Source organism: Podarcis bocagei (genome assembly GCF_964188305.1).
Source record: "Podarcis bocagei genome assembly, chromosome: 9".
Classification (NCBI taxonomy): Eukaryota; Metazoa; Chordata; class Lepidosauria; order Squamata; family Lacertidae; genus Podarcis; species Podarcis bocagei.
The window spans coordinates 75,640,863-75,656,093 of NC_138134.1; the positions used below are offsets into that span (position 1 = coordinate 75,640,863).

The 15,231-nt window shown below is 45.5% G+C and overlaps 1 protein-coding gene across 3 annotated transcripts in view; it reads right to left on the reverse strand.

The window, feature by feature from the left end:
- The window catches only part of SLC4A11 (solute carrier family 4 member 11), a 253,541-nt gene that overhangs the window by 226,728 nt on the left and 11,582 nt on the right, over positions 1–15,231 (reverse strand). The window contains exon 1 of one of the 3 annotated variants that reach the window (XM_081207019.1): positions 14,015–14,096. The exons of the other annotated variants lie outside the window; for them this stretch is intronic. The gene's annotated coding sequence lies outside the window, so the exon portion shown is untranslated. Of the gene's footprint in view, positions 1–14,014; positions 14,097–15,231 lie in introns of those variants that run through there. 3 annotated transcript variants of the gene reach the window in all.

Below are 15,231 nucleotides of genomic sequence, written 5' to 3' on the forward strand. Positions count from 1 at the left end.
ACATTTGGAGAAACGTACATTAACATGCACTAAAATGTCTGTGAATTAAAAAAATATATATCACAAGTGGATGAGAAAATGTGGAGAACAGAGAACTGGAATTAAGATTGGGAAAATGAATTACCCAAGTTGACAAAAGCATCCATCCCTCTCTAAGCCCCTTCCCACTTTTCAGGGCGGGTTTACAATCCCACCAGCACTGGCAAAACGTGCTTTCGCCACAGATAGCCCCCCGATTTTCTCCATTCAATCTGCAACATAGTCCCAAAGTTGTCCCTTTGCCATGAGGGCTAATTCTAGCAAGTGGCTGTACATTTCACATAAACATTGCTTCCTTACGGGAGAGAGAAGGCAAGAGCTGAATAGAGCCATTGTTCAGCCGGGTTCACAAGGTAGGCTGTTATTTAACTACTCCAATACAAAAGCAATTTAAAAGGAAAACAATGTTTTCAGTAGCACGGGCTCAGCGCTCTACCTGCCCGCTCTGGATATGTGCTTGAACACAGCACAACCCTAAACAGCAATTGTTGTGGTCACTATTAATTCTGTCCAACCCCTACAGACACACCCGGATTCCTTTTCCTGGATCTTGGATTAGCGGGCATTGGGCCCGGGCCCGCGTCCAAGAGTCTGCTTTCGACCTCGGTCAACAGTCCGCATCTGGTGAAATCAACCCCTGTCCATGGAAGGCGACGCCATAATAACTTGCATCCAGTAAGTTGCATCCCATTTAGCACGGGTTCCAGTCACAAAAGAGGATTTCCCCAATTTCTCCACGAGATCCTACAAACATGTGCCCCAAAGAACCTGCAGGTTTTAAGGGTGCGTAGGAGACTGAAGGGGGAAGAGGGAAAAGGGAAATACCATTGCAAAAGTCTGTTCCGCTGGGGCCGCAGCAACCCCGAGTCTTCAAAGCAGCAGCACGACACTTGGCTTTTTTACTTTCTATCTAGATCAGGGCAACACAAAGTCTTTGCAGCCTGAGGGCCACCTTGCGGGGGCCGCACGCAAGTATTGGGCTAGCCCAGGGGCAAAAGTGGGCACAGCAATGAATCATAGGTTCATGGAATCGTAGAATTGTAGAGTTGGGACCCCAGGGGTCATCTAGTCCAACCCCCAGCAACGCAGGAATCTCAGCTACAGCATCCATGACTGATGGCCATCCAACCTCTGTTTAAAAACCTCCAAGGAAGAAAAGTCCACCACGTTTCATTTGAGACGGTTCCGCTGTCAAACGGCTCTTACTGTCATAAGTTTTTCCTGATGTTTAGTTGGAATCTCCTTTCTTGCAACATGAAGCCACTGGTTCGAGTCCTACCCTCCAGAGCAGGAGAAAACAAGCTTGTTCTCTCTTCCTCGTGACAGCCCTTGAGATATTAGATGATGGCTCACATATCTCCTCTCAGTCTCCATTTTTCCAGGCTAAACAGACCCAGCACTCCAACTGTTCCTCATAAGCATGTATTTCCAGACCCTTGATCATCTTGGTCACCTTCCACTGCACACATTCCAGCTTGTCAGCATCCTTCATAAATTGTGGTGCCCAGAATTGGACACAGTATTCCAAGTGTGGTCTAACCAAGGCAGAATAGAGCAGTACAGTGGTGCCTCGCAAGACGACATTAATTCATTCCGCAAGTTTTTTCTTCTTGCGAGTTTTTCGTCTTGCGAAGCAAGATTTCCCATAGGAATGCATTGAAAATCAATCAATGCGTTCCTATGGAGACCGTCCGGGGACAGAGGGGAAGCGCCGCTCTGTCCCCTCTTTTGAAGCAAGGGGCGGAGAGGAGAAGATCGCTTCTCCCCGTTGCCGCCCCTTGGTTCAAAAGAGGTCCGGGGAGAGAGGGGAAGGTGCGCGCGCCTTCCCCTCTGTCCCCTCTTTTGAAGCAAGGGGCGGAGGGGAGAAGATCGCTTCTCCCCGTTGCCGCCCCTTGGTTCAAAAGGGGTCCGGGGAGAGAGGGGAAGGCGCGCGCTGTCCCCGGAGATTGCGGGGCTGGCAACGGGGAGAAGCGATCTTCTCCCCGCCGCCCCTTGCTTCAAAAGAGGTCCGGGGACAGCGGGGAAGACGCGCTGCGCTTCCCGCTATCCCCGGAGCTTGCGGGGCAAGCTTCGTTTTGCGAAGCAAGCCCATAGGGAAATTCGTCTTGCGAAGCAACTCGAAAACGAAAAAACCTTTCGTTTTGCGAGTTTTTCGTCTCACGAGGCGTTCGTCTTGCGGGGCACCACTGTACTATGATTTCCCTTGATCTGGACACTAGACTTCTGTGGATGCAGCCTAGAATAGCATTTGCTTTTTTTGCTGCTGCATCACCCTGTTGACTCGTGTTCAACTTGTGGTCCAGCAAGACCCCTAGATCCCTTTCACACAAACTACTGACCTTTAAAGCCCTAAACGACCCCACCCATCTGGCTGGGTTTCCTCAGCCCAACAGAATATTAAAAACACAATACAGCATTAAACATTAAAAACTTCCCTAAACAGGGCTGCCTGCCTTCAGATGTCTTCCAAAATTCAGGTAGTTGTTTATTTCCTTGACATCTGGTGGGAGGGTGTTCCACAGGGCAGGCGCCACTACCAAGAAGGCCCTCTGCCTGGTTCCCTGTAACCTCATTTCTCGCAGCGAGGGAACTGCCAAAAGGCCCTCAGCCATAGCTGTCAACGTTTCCATTTTTTTAAGGGAAATTCCCTTGTTCCGAATAGGATTCCTCACAAGATAAGGGGAAAGTTGGCAGCTATGCCCTCAGGGCTGGACCTCAGTGTCCGGGCTGAACAATGGGGGTGGAGACGCTCCTTCAGTTATACTGGGCTGAGGCCGTTTAGGGCTTTCAAGGCCAGCACCAACACTCTGAATTGTGCTTTGAAACGTACTGGGAGCCAATTTAGGTCTTTCGAGACCGGTGTTATATGGTCTCGGCAGCCGTTCCCAGTCACCAATCTAGCTGCTGCATTCTGGATTAGTTGTAGTTTCCGGGTCACCTTCAAAGGTAGCCCCACGTAGAGCGCATTGCAGTAGTCCAAGCGAGAGATAACCAGAGCATGCACTACTCTGGCGACACAGTCCGTGGGCAGGAAGGGTCTCATCCTGCGTATCAGATGGAGTTGGTAGACATCTGCCCTGGATACAGAATTGACCTGCGCCTCCATGGACAGCTGTGAGTCCAGAATGACTCCCAGGCTGCTCACCTGGTCCTTCAGGGACACAGTTGCCCCATTCAGGACCAGGGAATCCTCCACACCCACACACCCCCTGTCCCCCCAAAACAGTACCTTTTCCCCAAAACTGATTTGTAACCGTGCATGCCCAGAAAATATGGAGGGGGGGGAGTCAGCAAAAGAACATCACCACAAAATAATAAGAGTCATTTTAAACACACTTCGTGCCATCGAGAGAGAGAGAGAGAGAGAGAGAGAGAGAGAGACTGGAAGATGTCTGAACAGGCATCTCAGTGACAGTTTCATTGGGTGAGTGAAGGGGACTCTGCACATTTGTGATTAATTTGTTAGAACAGTTAATGCATGTGCCAATTAATGCATCTTGCCAATTAATGGCTTTGGTCTTAATTGGTTCAGACACGAATTTAATATGTCCATTAAATTGGTTGGTCATTAAAAAAACAAAAAAAAAACTACTATGGGTTGGGCAAGCAGTTCTGCTTCCTTTAAAACTCTGCTTTGCGAGAGAGAAGCAAAATGACTTTTCTTAGATGGTGCCAGACATCTGTGGCGTTTCTAAGCACTGATATTAAAAATGTCTTTCGGTTTTAAAAACACACATGGCCCAATTAAATAGATACACCTTGTCAGTTTATTTGCAGGTTTCTGATCCAATAAATCCAGCTAGCTGACTAATCTAAGGGTCTAATTAAAACACCTCAAAAGATAACGCAAAGGCATACTGAAAGATTCCCAACTCTGTCTCTGTGTGTTCACTTCCTTTAATTTGGGAGTGTTTTCTATAGGTGCCAATAACGGGGGGAAACTCAGCTGGAAGTAGCAATGGGAGAACCGACCCCATAATCGCTTGCAGTTTCTTCACCAAACAGGGAGTCTGGAGAAGACCCCAGATTTATTTGCCCCTCAGGGGCACCCCTTAGACGTCGTGGTCATGGATAAAAATAAATAAATATTTGCAAACAGGGTGGATAAAAATCTATGATTTTTTAAACAAAAAATTAAATAATCTGATTTTTTTAATTTAAATCAGTTTTTTTTATTTAAATTAGATTTTTAAAATAAAATGCCTTTGGAGGAAAAATCTTTCTAAAGCTAGTTTTCTATTTAAGTTACATTATCGTCCAAAGGCTATTCAGCAAGAAATAAGGATCTGTTTAAGTTTTTCATGTGTGCTAAAACTCAGTCTGTTTAAAAAAAAACAAAAAAATGTTTAACCACATCAGTTAACAAACATGGATACATATGCTATAATGTTATTATTTTAGTTAAACAAATTGTTATTAAGGAAATGATTATTTTTCTCCTTCCAATAAAGCACAGCAGAAAAGTTGTCCAAATATAAACAGTTAACTTCTTAAACCTCACAATAATTTCATAATTATCTGTTTATGTATTTCTAGTAGTATAACCAAATCAGTAATTTTTGATATAACTGTAAAAGCTACTCTGAAAATTTATTATTCCAAAAACAACAGCTTCATCTGTATTCATTTGTAAATATTAAGATTATACCAGCAAGAATGATTCTTTCTGTAAAAAAAAGGAAAAAAGATGTAAATCAAGTCTCACTGATTAGTGATTTAAATCAAATCCACTCTGGTTGCAAAGTTTGTATTCCAGCCAATGGAAATTCTTAAGCAACTTTAACATAATTGCTATGGCGCACTGGTATTAATTTTGCCCTAATCCTTTTTACATTTCTTAACAAAAAAAATACTGTTTCTTTGGGGGTCTGGGGGTTTTCCTTCCCCTACTTTGTACGGAACCCAAGTATCTGTTGTTGGAACCTTATGGACTATTGATGCATAGCTGTCAGCCGTCACCTATTTGGTGGGAAACTCCCTTATCCCAGCTCCGTGTCCCGCTGCTGTCCCTTATTGATGATGTCCCTTAAATTTCCCGGGTTTCAAAGGAAGCAGCTCCTCTCCCTCCCTCCCTCCCTGCCGGCCAGGGAGGAGGGAGGCTCCAACTGTGTTGCTTGGCTGCTCAGCCCGGCCCCCTGCGGCCTCCTCTCACCAGCCTCGGCCCCCGGGATCCCCTCCCCGCTGGGACTGAGGAGCCTTGAGAGGAGAGCAAGGGCAACCATAGAGAAAGCAGTTCAGAGAGAGGAGGCGTGGGCAGGTGTTCCAAGGGCTAACCATTGAGGGGGAAAGCGGAGGAAGGACCGCAAGTGCTTCTCCCATAGATTTGTAGTGGTAGACTAGCATAGATGGTCTGATCTGCGGGTTTACTTCGGGCGCTATTCCCCCCCTTCCTCCGGCCCCGCCTGATGGAACTGAGAGCTGCAGATGGAGCACGAGAGAAAAGATACAGAACTGCAGCAGCATCTTCGTAGCTTGGACTTCGTTTTGCGCAAAAAGTGGTTGCTGCTTGTAGTTATTTAATTGCAGTGTTTCATCAGCTGGTGTCTTGAGCAGCAACCTCTGGAAACGAAGGGCTAAAAACCGGCGCTGCTCTCCCAAATTATCTGGTCCCTTTTAACTTCGTATTTCAGCTGGTTGACTAAAATCCCTTATTTTGGCTACTGGTCCCTTATTTTTGAGGCTGCTGCTCCCTTATTTTCAAACTGTAAGTTGACAGCTATGCATTGATAAACCTGGGCAAAAGCATCCTGCTTCCCAAGTGCCACTTTTGAAATTTATTTATTTGTCTTACTTATACTACACATTTATAAACCGCTTCGCAGCCTTGAAGTCCTCGAAGCTGTGTACGGCAATAAAAAATGAGATATTAAACTGCCTCCCCAAAAGTTCTAAAAATAAAGAAACCCGTTCCTACAAATGTGCAATTAATGTTACACCGAGGATGGGGACCCCGGGGAAAGCCTTCTTAGACGAAAACAACTCCATTAGGCGCCAAAGCATTGCGACACAAGTCGCCTCATTCCCCATGGGAATGCCAAAAGAAAAAGCTCATTCCTTTCCTGGTATTTAAGTTTTCCCACCAACAAGGGGAGCTGGATAGCGGAAAGTTCGGATATCAGAGGAGACTGCATTCATCTCCTGGGTGATATCGTGCCCAAGAGCTGCAGTTTAATTTCTTTATTTTTTTATAAAATTATTATTAAATTTTCTGTTTTACAGTTTAGAATACAGCGGCACCTTGGTTCTCAAACTTAATCCGTTCCGGAACTCCGTTCCAAAACCAAAGCGTTCCAAAACCAAGGCGCGCTTTCCCATAGAAAGTCATGCAAAACGGATTAGTCCGTTCCAGATTTTTAAAAACAACCCCTAGAACAGCAACTCAACATGAATTTTGCTCTCTAACGAGACCATCGATCCATAAAATGGAAGCAATAGACAATGTACTGCAGTCACACAATCAATCCATCAGAAGCTGAACTGGGTTCCACACAGTCACGAAAACAAAACAAAACAGAGCCGCAAAATAAATAGCAAAAACAGACAGATCTCAGCGTAACACTCAAAACAGAGCACATTCGGCTCCTGAAAAAAGTTTGCAAACCGTAACACTTACTTCCGGGGTTGCATTGTTTGGGTTCCAAGTTGTTTGAGAACCAAGGTACCACTGGATTCATATAAAAAACCTTAAAAAACTTCTCTTCTCTTTCTATGGTTCATTTTACATAGCATAAATCCCTGCATATTTTATATAAACTAAGCCATTCCGTATTCCATTATTACATCCATCAACACTTATTTACACTGTTGAATTTATCTTAAGGCTGCCCACGTTTTCAAGTGTACACTATTATCCCCCGTATATTCAATAAACATTTTCCAATCTTCTTTAAACGTACAGTGGTACCTCGGGTCACATACGCTTCAGGTTACAGACTCCGCTAACTCAGAAACAGTACCTCAGGTTAAGAACTTTGCTTCAGGATGAGAACAGAAATTGCGTGGCAGCAGCGGGAGGCCCCATTAGCTAAAGTGGTGCTTCAGGTTAAGAACAGTTTCAGGTTAAAAATGGACCTCCAGAACGAATTAAGTTCTTAACCCGAGGTACCACTGTATGTTCTTCTTGTTCTCTTATTCTGTAAGTTAGGTCCGCAAGGAGATTATGGGGGACGGACTCAGAAGTTGAAATTACTCATGAACGGCGAAACGTTCTATGGGAAAAAAAGGACCTTTAATATTGGTGCTGGCTAAAATGATGGAAAACTCGTTAAACTTCTTCATGGATGCCTTTAAGATTGTCGCATAATAATGTAGATCTCAACTGCTGGAGGGTATGTGTGGATCAAACGTCTCATTTTCGTATGTGATTGAGTTGTAGTCAAATTTCAACTATGGTTTTCAGAGAAATAAGCCTCGTTTCCAGGACAAATGTTACCGTGCCGGCATTGCTCGGGTTATGGGAAGAAAAACCTCCAAGATGGATTACACATAAAGACCTATTAAGGTTTTCATTTGTAGCTGCTGGGATGGAAATCACTCAATCCTGGCGGAGGGACAAGGGTCTTACTTCGGACACACAAGACATAAGAGTTTGGATAATAATAATAATTTTTAATACCTCACCCATCTGGCTGGGTTTCTCCAATCACCCTGGGCGGCTTCCAACAAAATATTAAAAAGACAATAAAACTGCCTTAGCAGAAAAATTAACTAATCAGATTAGAGCTGCTCAAGGGAAGTCAAATCACTTTTCCTTTCACAACAGTTGCCAACCATTTCTAGACTACGTAAAAAACAGAAGACAATGAAAGATCACCTCTGCAGTCTCTATTGTGCTTGTGGAATGATCTACTGAACTGTGTCAATACCGTTAAAGTTTCATTCTTGCAGGAGCTTGTGACGACCAATATGTTGTGATGATCTTTTGTTAGTTGCGTAGTTATGTGGACGAAAAAAAAGGAATAAAAAAATTGCATTTCTTTCTTTCTTTCTTTCTTTCTTTCTTTCTTTCTTTCTTTCTTTTCTTTTCTTTGTAAACTGCCTTGGGCCTGGTAGGGTTTCAGAACCATAGGCAATATCAGGGTAAAAGAAATAAGCCTGTCGTATTTTGTGCCAATGGAACAACGTCACGCATACATTCCCTTGAGTCGTCTGGGTATATAGTCTTTCCTCCAGCCACGGATTAAAGGCAGAGGGATCTTTGTTTTATTGGGGTGGGGAGAAAGAGATGGAGAATGATTCAAAATAGGAGCTTTTCGCCTGAAGCCAATTTGGGAGGAATGCACCTGTAGGAATTCTGAGGGAAGCCAACAGGTTTCGCAAAAGAGGCGTTGAAAGCAAAAGAGAAATCCAATTGCCTGCCTGTCCGCTGTTCGCAAATTCTCACTGACAAACCTCTTCCAGCTTTGCAGGGCTTGGCAAATGTGTCCCGGTTGGGTTTTAAACAACGACAGGAGCCAAAAAAAGAAAATAATGACACCGAGGGTTGGCAGAAGAAAACCCTCACCCTAAACCTCCGCTGCCTTGTGGGATATCTTTGGGAGAAAAAAGGGCCAAGGAGGAAACCGTACACAAATCTGGAGTGGAGTCCGTAAGATGGTTGGATTGCACCTTGTATGCCTCCTTCCGGCAACTCCTGCAGCCAAGCTGGTGCCAAAAATATTGTTCTGCTTTCCTTTGCACCACATCAGCGAGGTCAAGAGGGGGGTCTTGCTGTCTGGCCAGCCCAGGACCCTCAGGTATACTGTCTAGACTTGCATGCCGGGGAGCTCACTTCAGTGCTGCTAAAACAGCTGTTTGACTTCAGCCCTGGAGGAGAACTCCATCGACGCTCGAGACAGACGGATGCCAGCAGAATAATAATAATAATAATAATAATAATAATAATAATAATAATAATAATAATTCATTATTTATACTCCACCCATCTGTCTGGGCTTCCCCAGCCACTCTGGGCACCTTCCAAAAAAATATTAAAATACCGTAATGCATCAAACATTAAAAGCTTCCCTAAAGAGGGCTGCCTTCAGATGTCTTCTAAAAGTCTGGTAGTTGTTGTTCTCTTTGACATCTAGTGGGAGGGCGTTCCACAGGGCGGGTGCCACTACTGAGAAGGCCCATTGCCTGGTTCCTTGTAACTTGGCTTCTCACATGGAGGGAACCGCCAGAAGGCCCTCGGGAGATGGACCCAGGTGTCCGGGCTGGACGATGGGGGTGGAGACGCTCCTTCAGGTCTACTGGACCGAGGCCGTTTAGGGCTTGAAAGGTCAGCACCAACACCTTGAATTTTGCTTGGAAACATACTGGCAGCCAGTGTAGGTCTTTCAAGACCGGTGTTATGTGGTCTCGGCGGCCGCTCCCAGTCACCAGTCTAGCTGCCACATTCTGGATTAGTTGTAGTTTCCGGGTCACCTTCAAAGGTAGCCCCACATAGAGCGCATTGCAGTAGTCCAAGCAGGAGATCACCAGAACATGCACCACTCTGACGAGAGTACTTTCTTTTGCCTGTTTTTCATTTTCTGACACCCAGCTCGGCTCGGTCTCCCTGAGTTCTACTATTATTCCTATCTACTTTTCCCACGCCCTGAATAATTCTGTACGCCTCTGTCACGTTCTGCCCTGGCACACCTTTCCCCCTAGACAGAACCAAAACAAAAAGGCCCGAACACTGCTGTGCTGGTCCCGGGGGGAAGGTTACCGTTCGCGTAGTCAAAGTCCGGTCCTGGGTCACTAGCCTGGAAACAGTTCACAAGGAGCGGGGCGAGGTCCGAAGCAGGAAGCCGGGCGGGGACAGGAACACTGGAGGGTCAGGTCTGGGTCCGGGCAGGAACAGGTACTCAACAACGACGTTGCTCCCGCAACCTGGGTCTGGGCTGACTGGCCTTTCTCTTCTCTGAGGCCAGGGGCGGCCCCGGCCCCCAGGAGACCCGCCTCTCCTGGCCTTAAGGTGAGCACTCCTCCTGGGAGAAACCAGTTCCCTTCGCCTCTCTGCCCTGAGCCTCTGCAGTTCAGGAGAGGCTGAAGGGTTACTGGACCCAGGGGGAGACTCACCTGTAGGCACTGAGTCCTCAACCACCTCTGGAGCCAGAATGGATTCACCTGGTGCCTGCTCCTGCCCCAGTTCAGCCGGCCCTGGAGGCAGGGACTCCTGTGCAGGCTGGGATTCCTCCGGTTCACCCTCTGAATCGGATTCCCAGGCCATCACACCTGCTTATTTTTTATGCATCACTTGCAACTAGGATGCTCAGGCGCATCTTTTATTGCGACGAGCGTTAGGACGGCGGCACGCTTCATAAACGCCAGCGAATGAAAAACACCAGAACGAGAACAGCGACTAAATGGAGAAGAGAAAGTGCTTTTCATTCTCCCGCACCGACTGAGGCAGCAGATGCTATCAGTTTACATAGCAATTGCCCAGGGAATATTCCTTACAACGAAGACTAACAAGCTTGTTATGAAACTGGCCGCAGGGATGAAGACAGTCCAGATTTAGGGCAGTGTAAGCAGTTCTTCCCCACACAAGGCACCAAATCGAGGGGGCACAAAACAGCAACAACCACCTATATTTATACAACAATAAGAATAACCTATATCTGTACAGGTAACTACTGAAAAGATCCATAAAAAGCAACTGGACCAAAATGAATTATTGTGAAAATTATAAAAAATATCTGGGGAGGGGAAAGTTTTGTCCTTGCTCAGGGTGCCATATTAACAAAGTTCTCCCCTGAGTCCAAGTAAGTCAGCTCTGCTTTGAACAATCTCGTTGCTGCTTGAATCCACACCGTGTGCTTGACCTTAACCACTGATTTTCCAATAATAATAATAATAATAATAATAATAATAATAATAATAATAATAATAATTTATTATTTATACCCCACCCATCTGGTTGAGTTTCCCCAGCCACTCTGGGTGGCTCCTAACCGAGTGTTTAAAAAAATACAGCATTAAATATTAAAAACTTCCCTAAACAGGGCTGCCTTCAGATGTCTTTTAAAAATAGGATAGCTGCTTATTTCTTTGACACCTGATGGGAGGGCTTTCCACAGGGAGGGTGCCACCACTGAGAAGGCCCTCCACCTGGTTCCCTGTAACTTGGATTCTCACAATGAGGGAACCGCCAGAAGGCCCTCGGCGCTGGACCTCAGTGTCCGGGCTAAACAATGGTGGTGGAGACACTCCTTCAGGTATACAGGACCTTCAGCATCAACACTTTGAATTGTGCTCGGAAACATACTGGAAGCCAATGTAGGACTTTCAGGACCGGTGGCCACTCCCAGTCACCAGTCTAGCTGCCGCATTCTGGATTAGTTGTACTGTAGTTTCCGGGACACCTTCAAAGGTAGCCCCACGTAGAGCGCATTGCAGTAGTCCAAGCGGGAGATAACCAGAGCATACACCACTCTGGCGAGGCAGTCCGCGGGCAGGGAGGGTCTCAGCCTGCGTACCAGATGGAGCTGGTAAACAGCTGCTCTGGACACAGAATTGACCACTGTAGAATTGTAGACTTGTAAGTTACCCCAGGATTCATGTAGTCCAGGCATGGCCAAACTTGGCGCTCCAGCTGTTTTGGGACTACAACTCCCACTATCCCTAAGTAACAGGACCAGTGGTCAGGGATGATGGGAACTGTAGTTCCAAAACAGCTGGAGGGCCAAGTTTGGCCATGCCTGATCCAACCCCCTGCAATGCAGGAATCTCAGCTAAAGCATCCAGGACAGGGGGCCATCCAACCTCTGCTTAAAAGCCCCCCATGAAGGACAGTCCACCACCTCCAGAGGGAGTCCGTTCCACTGATGAACAGCTCTTTCTGTCAGGACGTTCTTCCTGATCTTTAGTTGGAATCTCCTTCCTCGTAACTTGAAGCCATGGGTTCGAGTCCTACCCTCCAGAGCAGGGGAAAATAAGCTTGCTCCATCTTCCCTGTGACAGCACTTTAGATATTAGTAGATGGCTCTCATATCTCCTTTCAGTCTCCTCTTTCTCAGACTAAACATACCCAGCTCCTTCAACTGTTCCTCATAAGGCTTGGTTTCCAGACCCTTGATCATCTCAGTCTCACTCCTCTACACACCTTCCAGCTTATCAACATCCTTCTTAAACTGTGGTGCCCAGAACTGGACACAGCATTCCAGGTGTGGTCTGGCCAAGGCTGAATAGAGTGGTACTATTACTTCCCTTATGGTGACAGCAGTCACGAAATTAAAAGACGCCTGCTTCTTGGGAGAAAAGCAATGACAAACCTAAACAGCATCTTAAAAAGCAGAGACATCACCTTGCCGGCAAAGGTCCATATAGTTAAAGCTATGGTTTTCCCAGTAGTGATGTATGGAAGTGAGAGCTGGACCATAAAGAAGGCTGATCACCGAAGAATTGATGCTTTTGAATTCTGGTGCTGGAGGAGACTCTTGGGAGTCCCATGGACTACAAGATCACACCTCTCCATTCTGAAGGATATCAGCCCTGAGTGCTCACTGGAAGGACAGATCCTGAAGCTGAGGCTCCAAGACTTTGGCCACCTCATGAGAAGAGAAGACTCCCTGGAAAAGACCCTGATGTTGGGAAAGATGGAGGGCACAAGGAGAAGGGGATGATGGAGGACGAGATGACTGGACAGTGTTCTCAAAGCTACCAGCATGAGTTTGACCAAACTGCGGGAGGCAGTGGAGGACAGAAGTGCCTTGCGTGCTCTGGTCCAGGGGGTCACAAAGAGTCGTTCACGACTAAACGACTAACAACAACATTACTTCCCTTGACCTGGACACTAGAATTCTGTTGATGCTGTCTAGAATACCATTAGCTTTTTTGCTACTGCATCACACAGTTTAAAAGCATTATATAGTAGCATGCATTTTTTTTTGGGGGGGGGGGTGTTTATAATGTCTGTAGTTGTTTCAGCTCAGAAATGCTTCCCCCTCTGCACACATAATGAATTCTTAAGATCCCCGACATAATAGTGAGAGCTTGAGATCTCATCTCACCCACGACAGTGCTTACTCATAAGTGCTTTTCATTAGGCGGCAAAAGCATGTATTGAAAGAGAAATGTTTATGGAGCAGGTAATTTTCACCTCATAAAACTAACGCATGATCAAAAGTGGCATTTAAAAATGGGGGGGGGGGAGAGAAACACCTTAACAGGAAATGTGAACAACCTGCAAAGGAGAAGTGCTAATTTAAAGCATCTGCTAAAGGACTGTTAGCACCCAATTATTTTAGGCTGTTATTTCTGATAAGCGACAAAACCATCTCAGCCCTTAACACCACCATTAACAGTAATCGTGATACAGTACAGATGTCTTGTTAACTGTACAAGCCATGCTATAAAGGAGGATGAACAAGGGTCCATGGCTTTTTTAAAAAAATACAGAGCAATGACGTCACCTGCAAGAGCGCCAAAGTAACTGAGGAACCCTCCTTGCTCTGGACAGGGAATGGAGTGATAACGAGGCTTTCAAGTTCTATATAAAGTTGGTGGCAAACTAGCACAAATACCAAATTAGCTAAATGCCTCTTCTGTTTGTTGGGATTCCTGTTCCATGCCAGCTGTTTAAATGGAAGTGCTCTACTGCAACAACCTCACTCCTCTCTCCCCTCCAACACTGGAATCTTTGCACAAAGCAAAGTCACAGGGAAATGTACTGGAAAGTGTGGGGCAACGTTTGCTTGGTCCAATGTCTTGAACAAATCAGAATGAATGCTTAATAAAACATCATTCGGAAGTGGTCTTATAATAACTAATGACTAAAAGATGAAGCTTTCTCAAGGGCAAGTGACTGACTGATGGTTTCCAATTCATTGGGGAAAGTAATTTGTCAAGACTCCAACTTTAATCAATAATAAGCACCACTCCTCCCAAGATGGTTATAGGATAGGTGGAAATACCAACTGTGCTTCTATATAAAACACTTGGAGTTAGCACACTGGTGTTAGCAGAACGTGCTGTTTAGGTGAATTAGATTGGAATAGTGACTTACAGTTTCTGGAGTTCAAAGGCTTTATTTATGCAGGAACTGTTTGCAGGATGAGTGGAGATGAAAGAAATAGCAGATATCTTATCTGAAGAGAACGGCAAAAAAAATTAGCTAGAATGTATGCAAATAAAATAATCCGCAAGTTGAACGAGCAAAATTTTCAACTGCGGAAGTTCAAAATATAGAATCTCTTTGGTAATGAAGATTTGTGGCAGAGTTATTGCTGACCCATGCCCAGCTGCTAATTTTGAACAATGGGATAACCAAGATAAGCAAGCAAAGGCCATTATCTGTCTTTCAGTGGAAGACTCACAGATCATACACATCAGAGAACTGCAATATACCAAAGAGGTTTGGGAAGCACTGTGTAATTTGCAGAGTGATTCTCTGAAGGAGACTGTACAGTGGTACCTTGGGTTAAATACTTAATTCGTTCCGGGGGTTCATTCTTAACCTGAAACTGTTCTTAACCTGAAGCACCACTTTAGCTAATGGGGCCTCCTGCTGCCACTGCGCCGCCAGAGCACGATTTCTGTTCTCATCCTAAAGCAAAGTTATTGACCCGAGGTACTATTTCTGGGTTAGCAGAGTCTGTAACCTGAAGCGTATGTAACCTGAACCGTATGTAACCCGAGATACCACTATATTCAATTAGGCTGAAACAGGATCACCAAATGCCATTTTGTTTGTTATTCTCTCCAGACAATGTATGTGCTATTTTCTCTCTCTCATCTCAACACATACCGTAAATGGTTCCTGCATGAATAAAGCCTTTGAACTTCAGAAACTATGAGTGATTATTCCAGACTAATTCACCCAAGCTGCAAGGTCTGCTTACAAATACATGCACATTCCATCAGCATACGGATTTCTGCTTATGGGACATAACTGTTTTTCCCCTCTCCTCCCCCTGTGCACCTCCTTCCTAAATCTGTTATGGGGATCCCCCAATCCTCCATAGCAGATTTGGGGCACAGGGCACATGGGGGTGGGAGGAGAGGGGGCAAACATTCCGTTGCTCAAGCAGAAATCCTTGCTCTAACAGAACAAGGGCATGCTGTCTGAAAATCAGCCTTCACTCCAAAAAAAGAACACTCCTCTCTTCCTGACACTCTGGAGAGCTGCTGCCAGTCAGAGCAGATACTGCTGGCCAAGGTGGACCAATGGCCTGACTCAGAGTAGGGCAGATTGTGCAGTTTCCAGAATGTGCATTTCGCCAT